Source organism: Musca autumnalis, unplaced genomic scaffold (genome assembly GCF_047663935.1).
Source record: "Musca autumnalis isolate F117 unplaced genomic scaffold, ASM4766393v1 scaffold_4, whole genome shotgun sequence".
Classification (NCBI taxonomy): Eukaryota; Metazoa; Arthropoda; class Insecta; order Diptera; family Muscidae; genus Musca; species Musca autumnalis.
This window is the reverse complement of record NW_027411977.1, coordinates 123,831,845-123,851,122: the sequence shown is the minus strand read 5'-3', so window position 1 is coordinate 123,851,122 and position 19,278 is coordinate 123,831,845.

The following is a 19,278-nucleotide window of genomic DNA, read 5'->3' as shown; positions in this document are numbered from 1 at the left end:
ATGCGATCCATCAAGAACCGTGGATGTAGCATCGCACTCAATTTTTAGAAAAAATCTATTATATCTCTGGATTTACGAGAGTTTTTAAATATCTGTTTTCGCACAGTTTAAACACGCGTATCGGTCTATTTATTTAAGTAGAACTGACACATCCAAAACGCGTTTTAATATGCGATATTTTCAAAATAATTTTTTGCAAATTTTCGAAATTTGAGGGGTATCATATCCGCCGATCTAGTGGGTGGATTTTTACGCGTCGTGGCTTGTTAGATTCAGAACGTAAAAAAACTAAATTTACGCGGGTTTCCACGGAAATCGAATGACGTTTGTAAATTTTAAACCAAAAAAAATAGGTTTTTGAGAAAAATTTACGCACAAAAATTTCGTGTTTGGGCGCAGATTACTGTGATCCTGTGAGGGCTACACCCTCATGTTATACATTAAAAAATGCGAAATCGCGAGTACTACAATCAAAGAATAAGCTTTTAAGGAAATCCAGCTGCGCGTCCCGATTAGAGCAAAAATTCAAAAAACCCCATTTTTCAGGTTTCAAAATGTCAGCATCCGTTTGAGGTAGATACAGTGGCTATATTAAAAAATCATACATTAGAAACTTCAACTCTGAAGTGTACTCTTTAACTTCTCCGTTGTGCATTAAGCTCTACATTGTGTTGTAAAACCACTAATTGGAAAATAACATAATAAAACTCGTTTAATTCAACGATTTTTTCCGATTTTTTTACATTAGTACGACCACGGCTTCCGCTCAAATTATTATTTTAAGAAACCCCTCGGTGAATCGGGCTAAAACAGTTTATTTTACCGAAATGCGGTCAAAAGTTATGGTATAGTAAAACTGATCCCGAGTTACAATACCCCATACCTCAGTTTCAACATAAGTTAATTTTCTACAAAAAGCTTGATATGTATATATGTACATACATAAATGTAAGTCTAGCCTCCATGAACGCGTATTGCCCAATTTTATGCATTTTGAGGGTAAATGACTTCAATGTGAGTTCCTTCAAAAGGTCTTGCTACATTTTATTACTGAAGTGGATTTAACTTGGTGGTTTCGAATCTCAATAGGTATGGCCGAACTTAACGACGTTCTTACTTGTTTAATCTAACATGTTCAGCGTCCTTGGAAGTTGTCGCTGCTGATGCTGCTTGGCACCCATGTCTTCATCAGATTAATAACACACATCACATGTCACATCTCTAGGAGCGAACACGATTTGCATTGGATATTGCCATGTTATTAGAATTGGCCCATGGTCCCTCGTATGTATTTAAATGTTGTTGTAATTATTGTTGTAATAATGATCGTTGCCAATGGTTTTTTATTATGCTGTTGATATTATTATTGCTGTTGCTGCTGTTGGCTGGATGCAGTTCTTTTTCGTTCGGTTTGATGATGCTGAGCTTTAAATGTTTATTTTGCCATTACATTATGGGCGTTTTTTCTTTTTCCCATTCATTCAATTCATTCTTTCTTTGTTGTTGTTATTATTATATTATGAATCGCACTACATACATACATACATACCCAGCAAAATTTGAAGGAAGTGGTTCCGTTTGATGACGTGATTTCATGGCATCTTTTGCATTGGTTCAAACGAAGTCGTGAAAAATCCGATCTTTTCATTAGCATTTCAACCAATGCAAAGGAAGTCGTGAAAGATCCGATCTTTTCATCAGCATTTGAACCCATGCAAAGGAATTCGTGAAATATCCGATCTTTTTATCAGCATTTGAACCCATTCCATCGATCCAATAGAGATGCATTTTGTGTTTTTATTTATACACATTTTCTAAATATATAAGATTAATTATTTACAATAGGCTTGATGTTGTCGGAGACTCAAAATCACAATCAACGTTGTTAAAACTCTCGTCGTAACGATAATATCATTGTAAAGGGTTGGTGAAAATGACATGCCAAAGCATTGGTGGAAATGACATTCCAAAGCATTGGTGAAAATTACATGTCAAAGCATTGGTGTAAATGACATGCTTTGGATCCAAAAATGAACAGCATCTTTTGGGGTCCACGCTCATATAAAATTCATCGATGAAGATGCTAAAAAGATGACATGCCAGATCACTTGCACCCATGATTGAATGACATCTTTGGCATCGAACATTTTGCTGGGTATGTATCTACATTGTCATGGGTTGTTCTAGCGTATGAAACTGTTGTTGTTGTCGCTTCAAGCTCCCACTGTGCATTGCAGAAATGTTGCATGAATTAGTTGTTGATGTTGTGTACTGGGCAAATATACAAAGTTTCTGTCGTTGTTATGTATTGTTAGTGTTGTTGTTATTGTTATTGTAGTCGATTTCTGTTTTTATAGACATCCTCATTATAAAGATTTTATTCTTTGTTGACATTGCGCGGCCATAAAGTCCATTCATATCTTTCAGTTTCGTTTCAATGCAGCTTTTCGAAAGTCAAGGCAACCACCGTCCAGCCAGTCGGTGGCAAACAGAGATTTCAGTTTTCAACATCATTGTCAATGTCGTATGTTACTGTTTGTTTCTTTTATTGTTGTTGCTGCTGTTATTGTCAGCTATTAATTCATGCCGCGCAATTTATCACTTTTGGTTGTTTAACACATTAGCAATGTTTATTTATATGTATATATGGATGTATATGGTATATATGTATGTTTAAAAAAAACTGGCAGATGACCAGCCATTCGTACTTAGTCCCATTTCAATGGGCTTCTGCTTATCATCTGAACTTGCAATTTTTGCAAAATATTTATTTTTGTTTATAAAAGTTAAAGGATTTAGTTTATTTCTATTTTGTTTTAGGTCTTGATTTTTAAGAAAAATTTATTAGGTGCAGTATGTGGAAAATAATATTAGATCGATTATATTGTATAACAGTACCTCACATACTTATTTTTACGTTCGATTGAAATAACAATTTTCTGAGAACCAATGAAATGTTCACAAATAAAAACATGACGATGGAATTTAAAACCTGATATTCATTGCTGATTTGTTACCTGGGTTCCTCATTTTTATGTACTATTTATTTATTAATCCATTTTGTAATAAAAGGCCTAACACACCATATATAAATATTACATAGCTTTCCAAACCTGAGTTATAATAATTCATAAAAAATAAAAAAACGCATTGGACACTCAATGATATGATATATATGTACATAATTATACTAAATACTATTTATAGGCTCCCCAGCCACAAAAAAATTAATATAAGGGTGCTTAATATCCAGGTTAACAATAACTCCTTGATTTGATAGTCAAATTAATTTATACTGCACTGATATACAAAAAAATTAGGATGCAAAATGCTGTAGCAGTTTTAAACAAAAAAATATTTGAATCTGAACAAAATCTTAGTTGATAGGTCTATGTGTTCCAACATCGTGCGACCCGAACCAAAAACGATCTAACATAATTGTTTCTATAGGTCCAAGGTACAACTATTTGAGGGTTCCTTGTTGAGTAAGAAAAAGCGAAACTCGTCATAAGTGATACTGGTTTACCACTGCTTATTATATTATAAAAGGATAAAAGATTACGACAGTTAATGAAGTCATTAAATGAACATCCAATTTCTCTTCTACGAACACTGTAGACAAACCGAATACTACCTCAATGCCGTATAAGATTGAAGACATTAACAGAGTATGGACCAACTTTTCCTTTATATAGCAAGGTAAAGTTTACATATATAAAATCTTCGTAAAGAATACCACACCATTCCCGATATAATGTTAATATGATTCTTGAAAGATAATTCATTTTTAATTACGACTCCTAAACATTTATGATCAGAAACAAATACAAAATCGTTATTGAGTAATTTTATATCAATAGTAGGAAACGGATCCTTAAATGCTCCAAACATCATGGCTTTTGTTTTGGTGGGTTTGATTTTTAGGGAATTCATGGATGCCCAATTTGAAAACTGGTGAAGGCACGTATTGATGCGAGTCTCAAACCTTAAGGACGATTCACTGTTACCACTAAAAAGATGAAAAATGTAATGTAACATTCTGAAACTACAATGTTCATAGATGCGAATAATCAAAAAAAAAAAAAAAAAAAAACAACTCGGCGGAGGGCTTTTTAAATAAATCACGGTCAAAGTTCACATCTTTGGGATTTTTTTAGGTTTTTACGATTTTGTTTGGAAACCGAAAGTCTTATCGAAATGGGATAAGAAAAAATGTTATAGCTGTGAGAATTCTCTACAAGATTTGCTTTGTAATTATACCCTATACCACAATGTGGAAAAGGGTATTATAAGTTTGTTTTGGTAAAAATTCATGTAACACCGCGAAATATTCATCGGAGACGCCCAATGTGGTATACCAATCTTCATATCTCGACGAGATAAAGCGATTTTGAGATGTGTGTGCGTCCGTCCATCCGTCCGTCTGTCCATTATAAATTGTAAACACGCTCCAGGCCGCAATTATGGACCGATCGTCACGAAATTTTGTATGGAGGTCGGGTTCAGATCAGAATAGATCCCTATTCTTATTGGTGATGATCGTGAAATATTTAGCGGGTGAAATGGACCAAAAACATAATATTTATCCAATTTTCTAGCGGCTCTGTAGGTCTCAATAATAGTCCGATCAACGCGTAATTATAAATAAGGTAAGAGTATATCACAAAGGAGAACCTTGCAATTTGAGATCGGATACTTTTGTGTGAAATTTTTTAATATACAGATTATATTTTAATTCCTGGAAGTGACATTCCGGACAAGTGAGATATACTTGAAAGTGGAATGCTTGACCTTTCAATTGATGTCAATTATGTTGGTGTGCATGTTCAGATAACAGAGTTACAGCCTAATATATTCCGTTAGTTGTTTGTAGTGTAATAATAAACTCGCTAGAAGTCGTAATAATACATCAATAGTCACGAAATTTTGCACCGGGTAAGAGTATAGGTCGAAAAAGATGCCTACAATTTTGAATGATGATCTGATATTCTTTAGCGGGTGAAATGGACCATTACTTTTGTATGAAAAATATAAAAATTTTATTTTTGGTCGAAATTTTAATTCCTTGAGGACATATCAAGCTTTTTGTAGAAAATTAACTTATGTTGAAACTGAGGTATGGGGTATTGTAACTCGCGATCAGTTTTACTATACCATAACTTTTGACAGCATTTCGGTAAAATAAACTGTTTTAGCCGGATTCACCGAGGGGTTTCTTAAAATAATAATTTGAGCGGAAGCTGTGGTCGTACCAAGGTAAAAAAATCGGAAAAAATCGTTGAAATAAACGAGTTTCATTATGTTATTTTCCATTTAGTTTATGATGAAGAAGAAGCGTACAAACCAACGTGAAGATCAGATAATACTTAGCGGGTTAAATGGACTGAAACTTTTGTGTGAAATTGGTAAAAATTTCAATAACGTAGCGGTTAAACAACGGAAGTAGTAGTACTACATAAGTGGGTTTCATTACATTTTAGTTTGTGTGAACTAAATTTTCCTTTCCTGCTGCAAAAATGTCTTTGTCATGCTAGATAACTTTTTGGCTGTGGTCATAAATATTATACATTACATCTCTGATATTTGATAATTAAAATTTCACAATCATTGAAAAGAAGTTCCGTGGAGAGCGATTGTCCAGGGATAGTGGTATAGGGTATCCCATGGTCGGCTCCGTCCGACTATAGACTTTTCTTACTTGTTTTTTCCTAGGTTGTACCATTTTTGAGAAGTAAAGAAGCGTTAAAGAAAAGTAAAACAAGTAAAAAAGTGTTAAGTTCGGCCGGGCCGAACATTTTATACCCTCCACCATAAAATATTCTGAACTAAAAGGGAATTATTATTTTATATCCTGTCCACAATTTGAGGCGGAGATATTCTGTGACCACTAATACCTAAATATGGTTAAAAAAATGTATATAGAAATGTCTTCAATCGGCTGACAACCTTATATGGGGATAAATCAAAATGTGGACCTATGTTGATAATTGTTGGTGGAGAAGTTTTGTGACCACTGGGAACCTCAAATGTCGAATTACAAATGGTTCGGTTAAACATTGTTGTTTAAATCCTCAAAACACCGAAAATCGGGAGGTACTGTTATATGGGGGCTATAGCAAAACATGGACCTATTTTAACAGTTTTCGGTGGAGATGTTTTTTGACCACTGGGAACCTCAAACTTCAAATTACATGTAGTTCTAGCTAAAATCCCCAAAATACTGGAAATCGGGAGATACTGTGGGGGCTGTACCAAAACGTGGACCTATGTTCACAGTTTTTCGGTGGAGAAGTTTTGTGACCACTGGAAACCTCAAACATCAAATTACAAATAGTTCGGTTAAAATTTTTAGCTAAAATCCCCAAACTTCTGCAAATCGGGAGGTACCGTTAGTTGGGGGCTAAAGCAAAACATGGACATATGTTGACAGTTTTCGGTGGAGATGTTTTGTAACCACTGGAAACTTCAAATGACAAATTACATGTAGTTCTGTTAAAAATTTTAGCTAAAATCCCCAAAATACCGCAAATCTGGAGGTACCGTTATATGGGGGCTATACCAAACATGGGCATACGTTGACGTTTTTGGTGAAAATGTTTTCTGACCACTGGGATCCCAAAGCGTGAAATTACAAGTAGTTTGGTCAAAAAAATTAGCTAAAATTCTCAAAATACCGAAAATCGGGAGGTACCGTTATATGGGGCCTATACCAAAACATGGACCTATGTTGACGGTTTTTGGTGGAGATGTTTTGTGACCACTGGGAAGGAACCCTAAGCGTGAAATTACAGGTAGGAGTATTGTTCCAATTTGAACTTCTATATCTCAAAAATGGTAAAACCTATGAAAATATCATAAGGGTCAATCTTGTAGAGAATTTTCACACCCACGACATTTTCTCTGTTCCCATTTCCATAGGACTTGCAGTTTCCAAGCAAAATCTTGAAAACCTAATAAAACCCTAAAAATGTGAACTTTGACCGCAATTTTTTGGTTTTTGATTTTTCTCATCTATGAACATTGTGGTTTCAGAATCCGCAAAAACTTTTCAGGTGTGAGCACCTTCTATTTAAAGTTGGTTCAGGCGCACCGTGAGTATAAGGATATATGTAGTGTAAATCCATTCCCATTCGTGGCAGCAGAAGAACGCCAGCTGCCAAGGAGGACTCTAGTTGTTTCAGGCCAATTACGATTCAGATGATATAGCCGCCTCAAATCGTATTGGGTCTGAATTGATAGCACGATACTTAAAACATGGTCTTTTTTTAATTGCCTAACAAAATCCATTTTTTATGGACGCAGCCAGTACAGGGTGCAGAATGTTTGAGCCTGCACACAAAGGTTGCAGAACCAGATAACTGAAAAAATATATGAATTAACATATTTGCGTTACAACAAGAAGTATATGGCCTGCTCTTAGAAACATCTACCATAGGTGGTCCTTGTGGACTCTATTGTTTTAGTGTAGTTATGACGGAAAACAGTTGATCGGATTGTGATCAAAAACTTAAACTCGGTTTGGCCAAAAATACAATTTTCTAGGTTAACTGACCAAAAATTAAGTCTTGTCGAAAATTACAGTGATATATTATTTGAGTTTTTCTCCTTCACCTTTAGCATTCAAATCTCATAGCACAATCTTAATGTGACCTATAGTTACGGTGACCAATATTTTTGAATGAAAAAAGAGTACACATGCGAGGGCTACTAAATAAGTTCCTGGGCAAGGCAACAATGCCAGGCGCCATTTCCTTTGGAAAGCTTAACATTTTCTAGCATAAGAGTAATCAGTACGGTTTGACGTACCACGTATTGCGTTTTTACTGGGCTTAAAGAATTATGGGCCGATTCCGTACAGCGAGGCGAGTCATGTCGCGTCGTCTATCGTCTCTGTGACAAAATTTAAAAAATGCACTACGTACAGCGATAGAAAATAATCGTCGATAACAAGTTTTTTTATTTTATTTTTATTCGTTAGTAAAAATGAACGGCACAGCTAATTTGTTGTAGCCGGAAAATGAACATTACGGCGACAAAATTTGACGGCGTCAGGCGAATATTGCCGTACGGAATCTAAAAATTGCATTTGGCAACGCGACACGACTCGCCTCGCTGTACGGAATCGGCCCATTAATTTCCCAAAAAAAATATGGAATTTACTTGTGAACATTTTCGTCCGACCATTTTTCACAAATTTCTACGTGACGACGATGCGATGAAACAACATCCTATAGTCAGTAGTCACCACGGTTCCGTAGTCTGAGTTGGAGTCGAGCAATTAAGCTGTAGTCGGAGACTGAGTCGAAAAAATAAATTTGCTCCAACTCTGGGCAACAATTTTTTTTTACATTTATCAAATGCTCTGTTCCAGAACCTGAAAGAAGCTACTAATATTTACTACGATAACATTTTTTCCTTTATGTTATCGGAAAAAGTAGTAAAAATTAGTAGATTCTTGCAGTTCTGGAACAGACCCAAAAATTAAATTTCAAGAACTTTTTTGAGTTGTAACTTTATCGTGAATTTGCAAGCTGGGTCGATTTCTTAATATACGATAAGAAATGTATAGTATTTTAGAATATTTGTTTTAGATCAGAGAAGTGCGCAAGTAGCTGATTTTGACACTCATAAGCCACATGCTGAAAAACAAGCGTATGTGCGGCTTGCTACTCCAAAAAATAAATGCAAGTGTTGCTTGCCATTCTCAAAATATGCCACTGAAAAAATAAGTTATTTAAAAATGGATATTTTTTTACACTTGCGTATGCTTTGCCAAGTAGTTTTAAATACGCAATAACAATTTCTGTCTTATGCTTGGTTTACATTTACGAAATCCACTCGATTTCAACTGTCAAATCCATAGGTTATTTCATTTGACGTTTGAGCTATGGAATTGACAGTTGAAATCGAGTGGATTTCGTAAATGTAAACTTAGCATTACTTTTTTGCTCATTGCACATCAAGTATTGTTTTCAACCCTTGTAATTCAACCGATTGTCTCGTGCTCTCCGAGAGAATGAGAGCTAAGATCATTTTCTAACACTGATTTTCAAACGTAAAAATAACATACAAAAGCACACATAACATTCCAAGCAGATAAAGAAAAGCATACACAAACGAAACAACAACAAATAAAATTGTTTATTTTTTGTAGTGTTGTGTGTGTGCTTCTACTTGATAAGCCAATTGGCAAACTATCTACGATTGCGAGTTTTGTATACAGTGCAAAATACGATGGACACTTGTTTTACTTATTACGCACAAGCAACGGTCTTGATGCGTCGTAAGTATTTTTGTGGTGGTGGAAAAGTTAAAGTGAGTTAAAAAAGCAAAACACCCAAAAAACTTGTGCGTGCTCAATTGGCTTACGGGGGCAAGTAACTCATTGATGATCTCTGTTTTAGATCCCACACATTCTTGATCTAGAATATGATAAATGATATTCAAAGAAGAGAATGATCTCAAATTGCTCATATTCCTGAGCGAAAGCCTGCTCACTTCAGAACCTCTTACACAGAGTTTCAAATTTCGGCGATCTTGTATTTTTATTATAATTGTAGAAGTTTTAAACAAAGAAGTTTTATAGTTGTATATTATATTCGACAAATGTTATTTTCAAGGAACACATCAAAAAATGTCAATATATAGGACAAAATGGAAACTTGTGCATATTTTATTCATATTGAGTGCTTTTCGGAATTACCCTCGCAGTCGACTCCGGAGTCGGAGTCGAAACAAAAATGGCTCGACTCCGTACCTTGGTAGTCACACATAAAATGTTTAGTGTAAAGTAATTTGAGATTTGTGAAATTGATTGTAGAGGAGCTCTATCCTTTCCGCTCTCTACCAAACACTCAATATATTTATTCAAACTTTGTATGTCCAAGAGAAACGGCATCATTTGGCCGGCCAGGTGACACGATGGTTATGTCTCTTACACTTGCCGCTAATTCTGGTAGGGGCGTCCTCATTGACCGAGCTCTATCCCAAAATTACCTTCACCGAAAAATGTTTACGTGTGACTACGGCATATGTAGCTCTGTGAAAAACTGTTTTAATGAATTCAATCATGTGACAGAAAATATTGATTACGTGAGTAAACTGATAAATCAAGATCACCTTGATAGAGGCATCCTTGGGCATTTCTTTCACCGGGTTCAATTCCATACTGCATGAAAACCTGGCCGTAAAAAAGGTTTCTTATCGATGGATTCCGTACCGATTGGTGCAAGAAATCCCAAAAAATACGATCGCTATATAAGCCTTATACGATGCGTATAAGCCCGAAACAAAACAGCAATCGACAGAACACGCTGTTGACACGTTCAAAAACCACGTTTTGGAGGTGTTTCAATAGGAGTGGAAAAAGTGCTTCATCAATTGGTTTGAGCGCGCGCAGATATGTTTAAATCAGTGATTAGAAACCACTGATTTCATTTAAACAACGAAAATATTTGCATAAATGTCTGATTTCATTGTATTACCTTTGTATTCACATGTAATTGTAAAATAAATCAAAAATAGAGGACATAGAGTACACGTGATGAAAATAGAGGACACATAGAGTACGCTGAAAAAATAGAGTACGGACACCTAAAACAGAGTACTGTCCTCTATAATAGAGTACGGTTGGTCACCGTACCTATAGTGGATAGTAGATTCTTGCAGGTTCGGGAACATAGCAAATGTTTACAAAATTTGCGAAAAAGTACAATAACTAAAATATTCTTTCGTTCAGCTTTTCACATTAACGAAAAACGATATACATTTATCTGATAAGAAACGATGTTTCCAGTTGCTCATCCCACTTTAACAATGCGCGTGTATTGTCTCTAATTTCCTGTACTCCAAGTGCGTGTGTCTTCTGAAACATTTATCGCCAAATCGATCAATGAACCTGAAATATGACTTAAACACCCCACGCATTTCCTTTCGCCCATGGTAAGTCAAGATGAAGACGACAAGTACAACAACAACAACAAAAAATAATGATTACATTGAATAAATATATGCAATAATTGCACTTGTTGCTCCAAAAAAGAAACAAGCTCCATGCCTGCCTAAACGGTAGAAGCAGAAAAAGACAACTGGCAGCCGGCAATAGGAAACATGCAACAGAATCGCCACCGTCACCATCGTCATCATCAGTATTCGAAACAGCAGTACACCGTTTACTAATGTTTCCTTCAGAGAATCTTATGAATATTGCAAATCTACGCAGTGGCACGCAACACAGGGACACACACACATACACACTCAAACCTGCAGGAGCACATGCATAAGAGCAGTTTTGCCACAAACCAGACTGTTAACCACACTTACCCTTTTCAGTGCTACAGGTGCTTTGCCACCAAACAACCAACCACCAACCAACCTGCCAGCCAAACTCTACAAACCGATCACCAACCATAAAGTAAATATATCAAAGGAACTCTGGATAACGAAGGAGTTGCTTGGTCTACCACACAGACAGACCGGCGGACGGACGGACAGATGGACTCCATCATGTACCAGAAGAGTTAACTTGCTTATGGGTGATAAATTATGTCGCTAATGCAAAGTGCTCTGCTTTATATGTCAGAGACAGGTAACATTAATACCAACACACACGTAAGCCACACTAACATACACAATTGGAATGGGTACATGTGACACGCTACGCACACGCAGTATGCCAATGTGAACAAAATTGTCTTGTTGCTGTCCAGTTAACAAAATATTTGCGGCTACGTGTTTTCCTGCCGGTTTCACTTCGATTTTGCATTATACTTAGTATGCAGTTTGTATGTAGTATGGCCGCACACTGTCCTCGCCATTGGTGGGGGTTTGGAGCATTTGAGCGTCAGTTAGTAGCATCATTAGCCAATGGAGTAGGCGTACATATTAGCGGTACAAGTTGCTGCTTCAAGACAAACATACACACAAATTTTCAAATGTTGTTGTTTTTATGATAATGGGATGGTTCGAAGAGAAAAGCATCCGAACTCAAAGTAGTCATCACTTTTCTTCAAAATAATGTCTTCTCCGTCTTCTTTTCCGCTTTACTCTTGGAGCAGCATAGGGCCTCCACAAACATCCTTCAGGATGATCTTTCATTATACCCTACACCACTATGTGGGGTTGGATCATATTCCAGGGTCGGAATAGGCAAAATACTTATGTGGTCTTATTCCAATGCGAATATCTTCGATTCTCTTACTAGTATTCCAAAAGCAAAGCCTGATAATGAAAGTGGAAAACTTCACCTTCACCAGTGCAAAGTAGGTTGGCGTAGGTGGACAAACAACGGATATATCGCAAACGTCAATAATACTGTGACACAGAATGGAACTCAAAGTCGGGGGGGGGGGGTGGAAAATTCCTTTTGAAGATGAAAGCCCTTGGTGACTACACTGAAAGAAAAATGCTTCGTTGTATCAATGAACGGGTTTCATTGATCATTTTTCATTGATGCTATGAAACGTTCCATTAATATAATGAAATGTTTCATTCATGCAATGAAACTCTACGTTATTTAAAATTCAATAATTTTTGGTTTCATTGTATAAACGAAACGGATTTCATTAATGCAATGAAACTTTTAATTTCTATAAATTTAAGAAAAATATGTAGGTTTTGAATTCAAACTAAATATAATGGGCTAAAAACACTAGTACGCAAACATCTTTTTAAAAAAATGGCGAAAAATGTATATATTCGATGTGTTTTATTTGCTTTAAAAATGAATGAAACAGTTTCATTAAATAAATGAAAGAGTTTCATTAGATAAATGAAAGAGTTTCACTAAATAAATGAAACATTTTTGAAATTTCTTTTTGCGTTTTGCATTCTTTGGAAATCTGTTAAGTAATAAAATTTGTCTTCTAATTATTTTGTATTTATTAAACAAATTAAATTTTTGACAATCATAAAAAGAACACAGTTATATATTGGCTACATACATATGTATAGAATCACATACATAAATATGTATGCATGAATATTTGTCAAAACTAGCAGAAAAATGTCATCAACTGTACACAAATTTGCTACTGTCGCCGATTGGCGTTGGTATACATAAATATTCATTCACATTAAAAAGAATGCTCTTCTCAGTTCTTTGTTATTGTTTGTATTGTCGTTCATTGAATTCCATTTGTGGTTGTGTGTGAGTATTTAAAAAGCAGAAAAAACAAATGTTGGTAAAACAACCACCGCTTTCTTAGCTACATCAAAAAATTTTGAAGAACATTGTTTTAGTTTGCACTAAACCACAGTCAAGTGTGGATAAAAACAGTTATTTTACGTTTGGTGTTTTCAACTTTAAAAACTGTGATGTGTTTAACATGAAAAGAAAATGTAAATATTATTTTTTAGGTGTTCAGTTGTTCTTTTAAGTGAATTTTCATTTATATTTTTCTTGCAATGGAAACATTCAATAGAAAATCTAAAGATAAGTAGAATGGCGGAGAAACTGTTACCATTGGCCAACGAAGCATCTCTCACTTAGAAAAAGAAAATGTTGTATTGTTGTATAGTTTTCTGTCCAACGGCGAAAGTTAAAGTTAAGTTAATGTTTAGAAAGAAAACCAGATTAATTACTAAAAATTGTTTTATGGTTTTCAAATTTACTTACAGATGACAACGCTCAAAAGGATAATTAACTTCGCTGAAAGTAAGTATGAAGTGTTTAATAATGTGAAATGAAAATTCAAATATTGGTTAAATTTTTTTGTAGTTTTTATGTGTTCGTTTATTTACTTTTTTAATTCTCATTTATAGTTGCTATGGAGATATAAAATAGAAAATCCAATGATCAGTGGAATTACGGAGACTGTCCGTGGCCAATAAAGCACTACTCCCTTACGAAAAACATGCTGTATCCTAACATCGTGGACTTACACAGGGGATGACTCAGCGGCAAAAGTTGGAGGTAAGTTATTGTTTAAAAAACCAGTCAATTTGTTAGCAATTTGTTTATTGTTTCAATTTTACTTACAGATGACAACGCCTAATACTATCATTAATGTGCTTAATACCTGAGGTATTAAATATGACTTGTTGTATTAATGGTCAAAACTAATTGCAATAAAATGAAATAAACATATTTAGCATTGACTTCGTTTTTGTTCATTACGTGAGTATGAAATGACTTCATAACATGAATGAAATCCTACGTTGTATTAATGAAATTTGTCAATGATTTTGAACCAACGTAAGGCTTCATTGCATAAATGAAGAAGTGTCATGACAACAATGAAAGTATTTCATTGCATTAATGAAGAAGTTTCATTGCATCAATGAAGAAGTTTCATTGCATCAATGAAGGAGTTTCATTGCATCAATGAAAAAGTTTCATTGCATTAATGAAAAAGTTTCATTGCATTAACGAAAAAGTTTCATTGCATATATGAAGTAGTTTTATTGCATTAATGAACAATTTTGTTAATTTTACTTCAATAAAACTCAATGAAACTTTTTTCATTTATTCAATGAAGCTCTACGTTGGCGCAAAATCAATGACAAATTTCATTGATACAACGTAGGATTTCATTCATATTACGTAGCTTTTTCTTTCAGTGTATATTAAGAACCCAAAAGAAAATTTTTGCCAATAGGTCTAGTTTTTGAGATATCGCGTGATGAATTTACCTTCGGCATAACTGTCCTTCCGGCTTTGAAATATTATCTTCATCGACTTTCATAGCCAAAAGGAATGTTTTGCCCCCCAGCCTTTGATTTTCATGTTTGCGCGTAGCGATATTTTTCCTTAAAATCGGTTCAATAAAACGGGTTTTTGTTCTAGAACTGCAACTAACAAAGTTTCAATCAGCGAATTAATTTCATCTGATTGACAACTCTATAAGCTTTGTAATGGTATGCATATAAAATTAATCGGTTACTTAAGACCTGTTCAAAAATCGGTTTTAACGTCAGAATATCCGGTTAAAAATTTGAGATAACCCGATCTGTTCTCCATGAAAATTTGTTATTAACGTGTTCTTTATTACAGGAGCTTTTTTGGTAAAAGCACCCCAGATGTCTACATAAGCAATAACCAATTGGTAAGTCTACATACCAATAAATAACCGATATCGAATATACAGAAAAACCGAACATAGTTTTGTTCTGAATCAAGACCAAGTAAACATCAAAAAGGACAATGAAAACGGGAAAATATTGATTAGTTGCCAAAGAGAACCGTACCTATAATCTCCTGAGTAACTTTTTGTAGAAAATTTGGATGATGAAAAATCTCTTCTTGTGGTACTTCTACTTCGGTTCAAGAAATAAAGGACGAAAAGGATATGAAAGAAATTGAGTTAGAAGAATGAAATATTCTACAAAAAGATTCGCCAATCGATTTGACTGATGACATGTATTCTCAAAACGAAGCTGCAATAACGCCAAAAAGAGATATGAAGCTATTTGCACAAGTATTATAGGAGCAAAATCAAAAAATTTATCACTCGATATCTCAGAAACTTGACCTGTGGCGAAAATTTCCTTTTGGGTTCTTAATATACTAATCAAGGGCTTTCATACCCAAATGGAATTTTCCACTCCCCAAAAATGCTGCTGCACTGTGTAGTCCAACACAAGTTTTAATTTTTTGGGATTTCAATTTTAATGTCGAGTGTCACAGCTCGGACTGGTGGCCTTCCAAAAGCAAAGCTAGCCTATGAAAGTAGAAAATCTCACCTTTATAGTGATGCAAAGTAGGTTTTTGTAATAGATCCCATTTTCCATTTTTTTGTAATAACGCATGGTTGGGGATCTTCCAAAAGCAGATCCTGACGATGAAAGCAGAAAATCCCATGTTTACAATAATGAAAAGTAGGTTAACATAGGCGGTCAAACAACAGAGATATCGCAGTAGTCGGTAATGGATCCCATTTTTCCACGTCGCACAGTGGTTCAGAATCGTTTTTTTTTCTGGTCAAAATCCTGTAACTTTTGAACGGATAGAGATATTTTCATATTTTTTGTTATACAGATAACAAAATCAGATATCCGATGATTCAAACACAAATAAATAAACTATAAAAATACAAAAAAAAAAAAAAAACAAAAAAAATTGTTTTCGAAAAAAAATTCATAAAATTGAATAAAAAATTTCAAACAATTTAAATTTTTTCAAAAATTAAAAAAACTTCTTGGTTTTCATAAAACTCATACAACTCATATAAAAACTCATATACTCAAAACATGTCCATTTGTGTAAAAAAGCGTAATTAATATGGGAAACGGTATCGAAAAAACATACATTTTTACCCATGTAATTTCAGTAAACGGACGGACACTCTCGGGCATCACTCTACGAAAACGAAACTCTGTTCCATGCTGTTCCCTAAAAGTAATCCGACGTTACAATGGTGGAAATTTACAATCGGTGGCAAAAAAATGGGGGTTTTGGCCAGGAAAATCGATTTCTGAACCAATGTGCGTCGCAATTTTGGTCGGATCGTCACGAAAGTTTTGGGGGTCCCAGAGAGGAAGAATCCTGTTGAATTTGGTGATGGTTGCATAATATTCGGGGACGGAATAGAGAAACAACTTATGTGGAGTAAAATTTAACGTTTTATTATTATGTGAATATTTTCGTTGCTAGTAGGGGTATTGCAATAGGAAAGCCTGTCAATGGATGAAGAAAATATCACCTTTGCAGTAATGCAAGATAGGTTGGTGTACATCGCACTTTTTCATGTTAATACAACACTTACGGTGCTCTTGAACCAACTGTAAATAGAAAGTGCTTAAACTATAATGTCCATAGATGAGAAAATAAAAAAATCGCCGGAGTGTTTTTTTTTTTAAAAAAAATAGGGGTCAAAGTTCACATTTTTAGGGTTTTTTATGTTTTCACGATTTTTTTCGAAACCGCAAGCATTATCAATATGGAACTCAAGAAATTATCGTATGTATTACCATTTTAGAGATATAGAAGTTCAAATTGGAGCAATTCACTGACTGTATCGTCTCCATCTATGTCGGTAAGACTTACTGTTTTCAAGCAAATCATGAAAACCTAACAGAAAAATATAAATATAAAAAAATTTTTCTCATAATTGAAAATCGCTGTTTCCGAATCCCCAACAACTTCCCAGGTGTAAGTAGTTTTTATTTATTTAGTTAAAACGCACCGTACATGACATTGCTATATAAGGATGCGATACAGTCAGTGAATTGTCCCAATTTGAACTTCTATATCTCAAGAATGGTAAAACCTACAAAAATATAAAGGTCAGTCTGGTAGACAATTTTCACAGCCACAATATTTTCTCCGGTACAATTTCGATAGGGCTTACGGTTTTCAAGCAAAATCGAGAAAACCTAAAAACCCCCTAAAAATGTGAACTTTGACTGCGATTTGTTTAAAAAGCGCTACGGTGATTTTATTTTTAATTTTTCTCATCTATGAACATTGTATTTACCTAATCCGCAAAAACTTCCCAGGTGTAGCTCCTTCCATTTAAAGTTGGTTCTAGAGCACCGTGTACTATTCAACGTTTTGTTCTATGCAAAAATCTCCGCTTTTAGTAGGTGTATTCAAAAAACAAAGCCTGTCAATAAAAGAAGAAACGTTCACCTTTACATAGATGCAAAGTTTTTGTAGTCACGCTACAGGTCGAAATTTTGATCGGTCCCAGAGAGGAAGAAGGCTTTCGATTTTGATGATGGAGAGATAATATTCAGGCGTCGGAATGGACAATGTAACGAACACGAATATGTGTTTCAAAATACCTCCGGAAGAAGTATCAATGTTATGGGAAATATGATTTTCCATGCCAACAGATCTAGACGAGAGGACTACGGGAGTTTTTGTACGCTAGCAGCAGCAGTCGGTTTTGAGGGGGTTCACGTCCTTCGTTAAAATCTATCTGTTTCACGTTACTATAATGATTTTTAACTCCCTATTTTGTAAAGAAAATGAAGTTACATGGGCCAAAGTTACCAAGATACCTACAACGAATTGCCCCAATAAATCTGGTAACAATAAAATATGAAATCTAACAAAAAAAAAGATATCGATATTGTTGTCGTTAGTCAGGCTACTCCTAGGTGTTTTGGAGAGCACAGCCTCTATACCCGCCCTACCTTTGGTTCTATTTGGCTGATGTACTTTTAATAGAACCCCACATTTAGGCCAATATCTAGTTATCTATTCCGACATCATCTTATTAAGGAAACTCATAGGTTAAATTTAGCAATCCATATTAAATAGATATATAACAAGTTTTATTCATTTCATGCTGACTTATAACTATTTCTAATTTAAAAGAGTAAACAAAACGAGAAGTAAATTTTTTTTTTGCGAATATTTTAACTTAACTATTACTCATTTGTTCTGAAGGTAGGGTGTAGGAAAAACAAGATTTGAAGTGAAGAGTAGAATTATATAAACGCTAGGTTGAGTTAAGCATAAAGAATAGGTAGATTAAACCACATAATTCTTTTTGTTTACATATGCTTCTTCATTGAATCAAAAGCAACGTAAAACAAAACTCTATGATACCAGAAAAAAAAGAGGTGCGGACTTACCATAACATAACCAGGTTACTTATTGAAGAGGCCTCCCAATGTTGGTTGTCTTATGGAACGATGACAAGAACTGTACTTCTTGTATCCTGTTTTGAAATTTCAATTTATATGGTTTAGTCTTAGAATTATAATTTTAGCATGCAATAACAATTTAAAGTTACTTAATATATAGGTTTCACTGATTTTTTTTTTTAATAAATCACTTTAATGAATATTAAATTTTTACTTTCATTATTTGACTATTTAGTTATATTTCATATTTCACAATTTATTTTATAAATTAGCCAGTAATAACTTTAATCACACATTCAACATACACTGATCAATTTTTCTATTCTTTTTTATTACGAATTAAATACTTTTTACCAAGAACTCGCGGTTTTCGTTTTTAAATAATCTTCAGCGACCGAGTTTCATAAAACATCAATTACAACTAGATTAGAAAAACCAGACAAGAATTCCATCACTCGGTGATAACTGTAGTTGTTATAGTAGTCATAAGGAAGAAACAAAAATGTGATCAATGTATGCTGAGTAGGTTTGGCAAATGCAAACTTGAGTGGAATAAAAGCAAAATTTTTTGTTGTTGGATATTCTAAGTTTATAACTTAGTTTTTATAGATCTCATTTTTTTACTGTTTATGAGATGCTAAACAATTACAATTATTTTTTCTCTTTTTTTTTCTCTTGAAATTTAAGTGGAGATTAAAGTTAGGGTTGAAAATCGAGATTTTAGTTTGAAACGAAATAAAATAA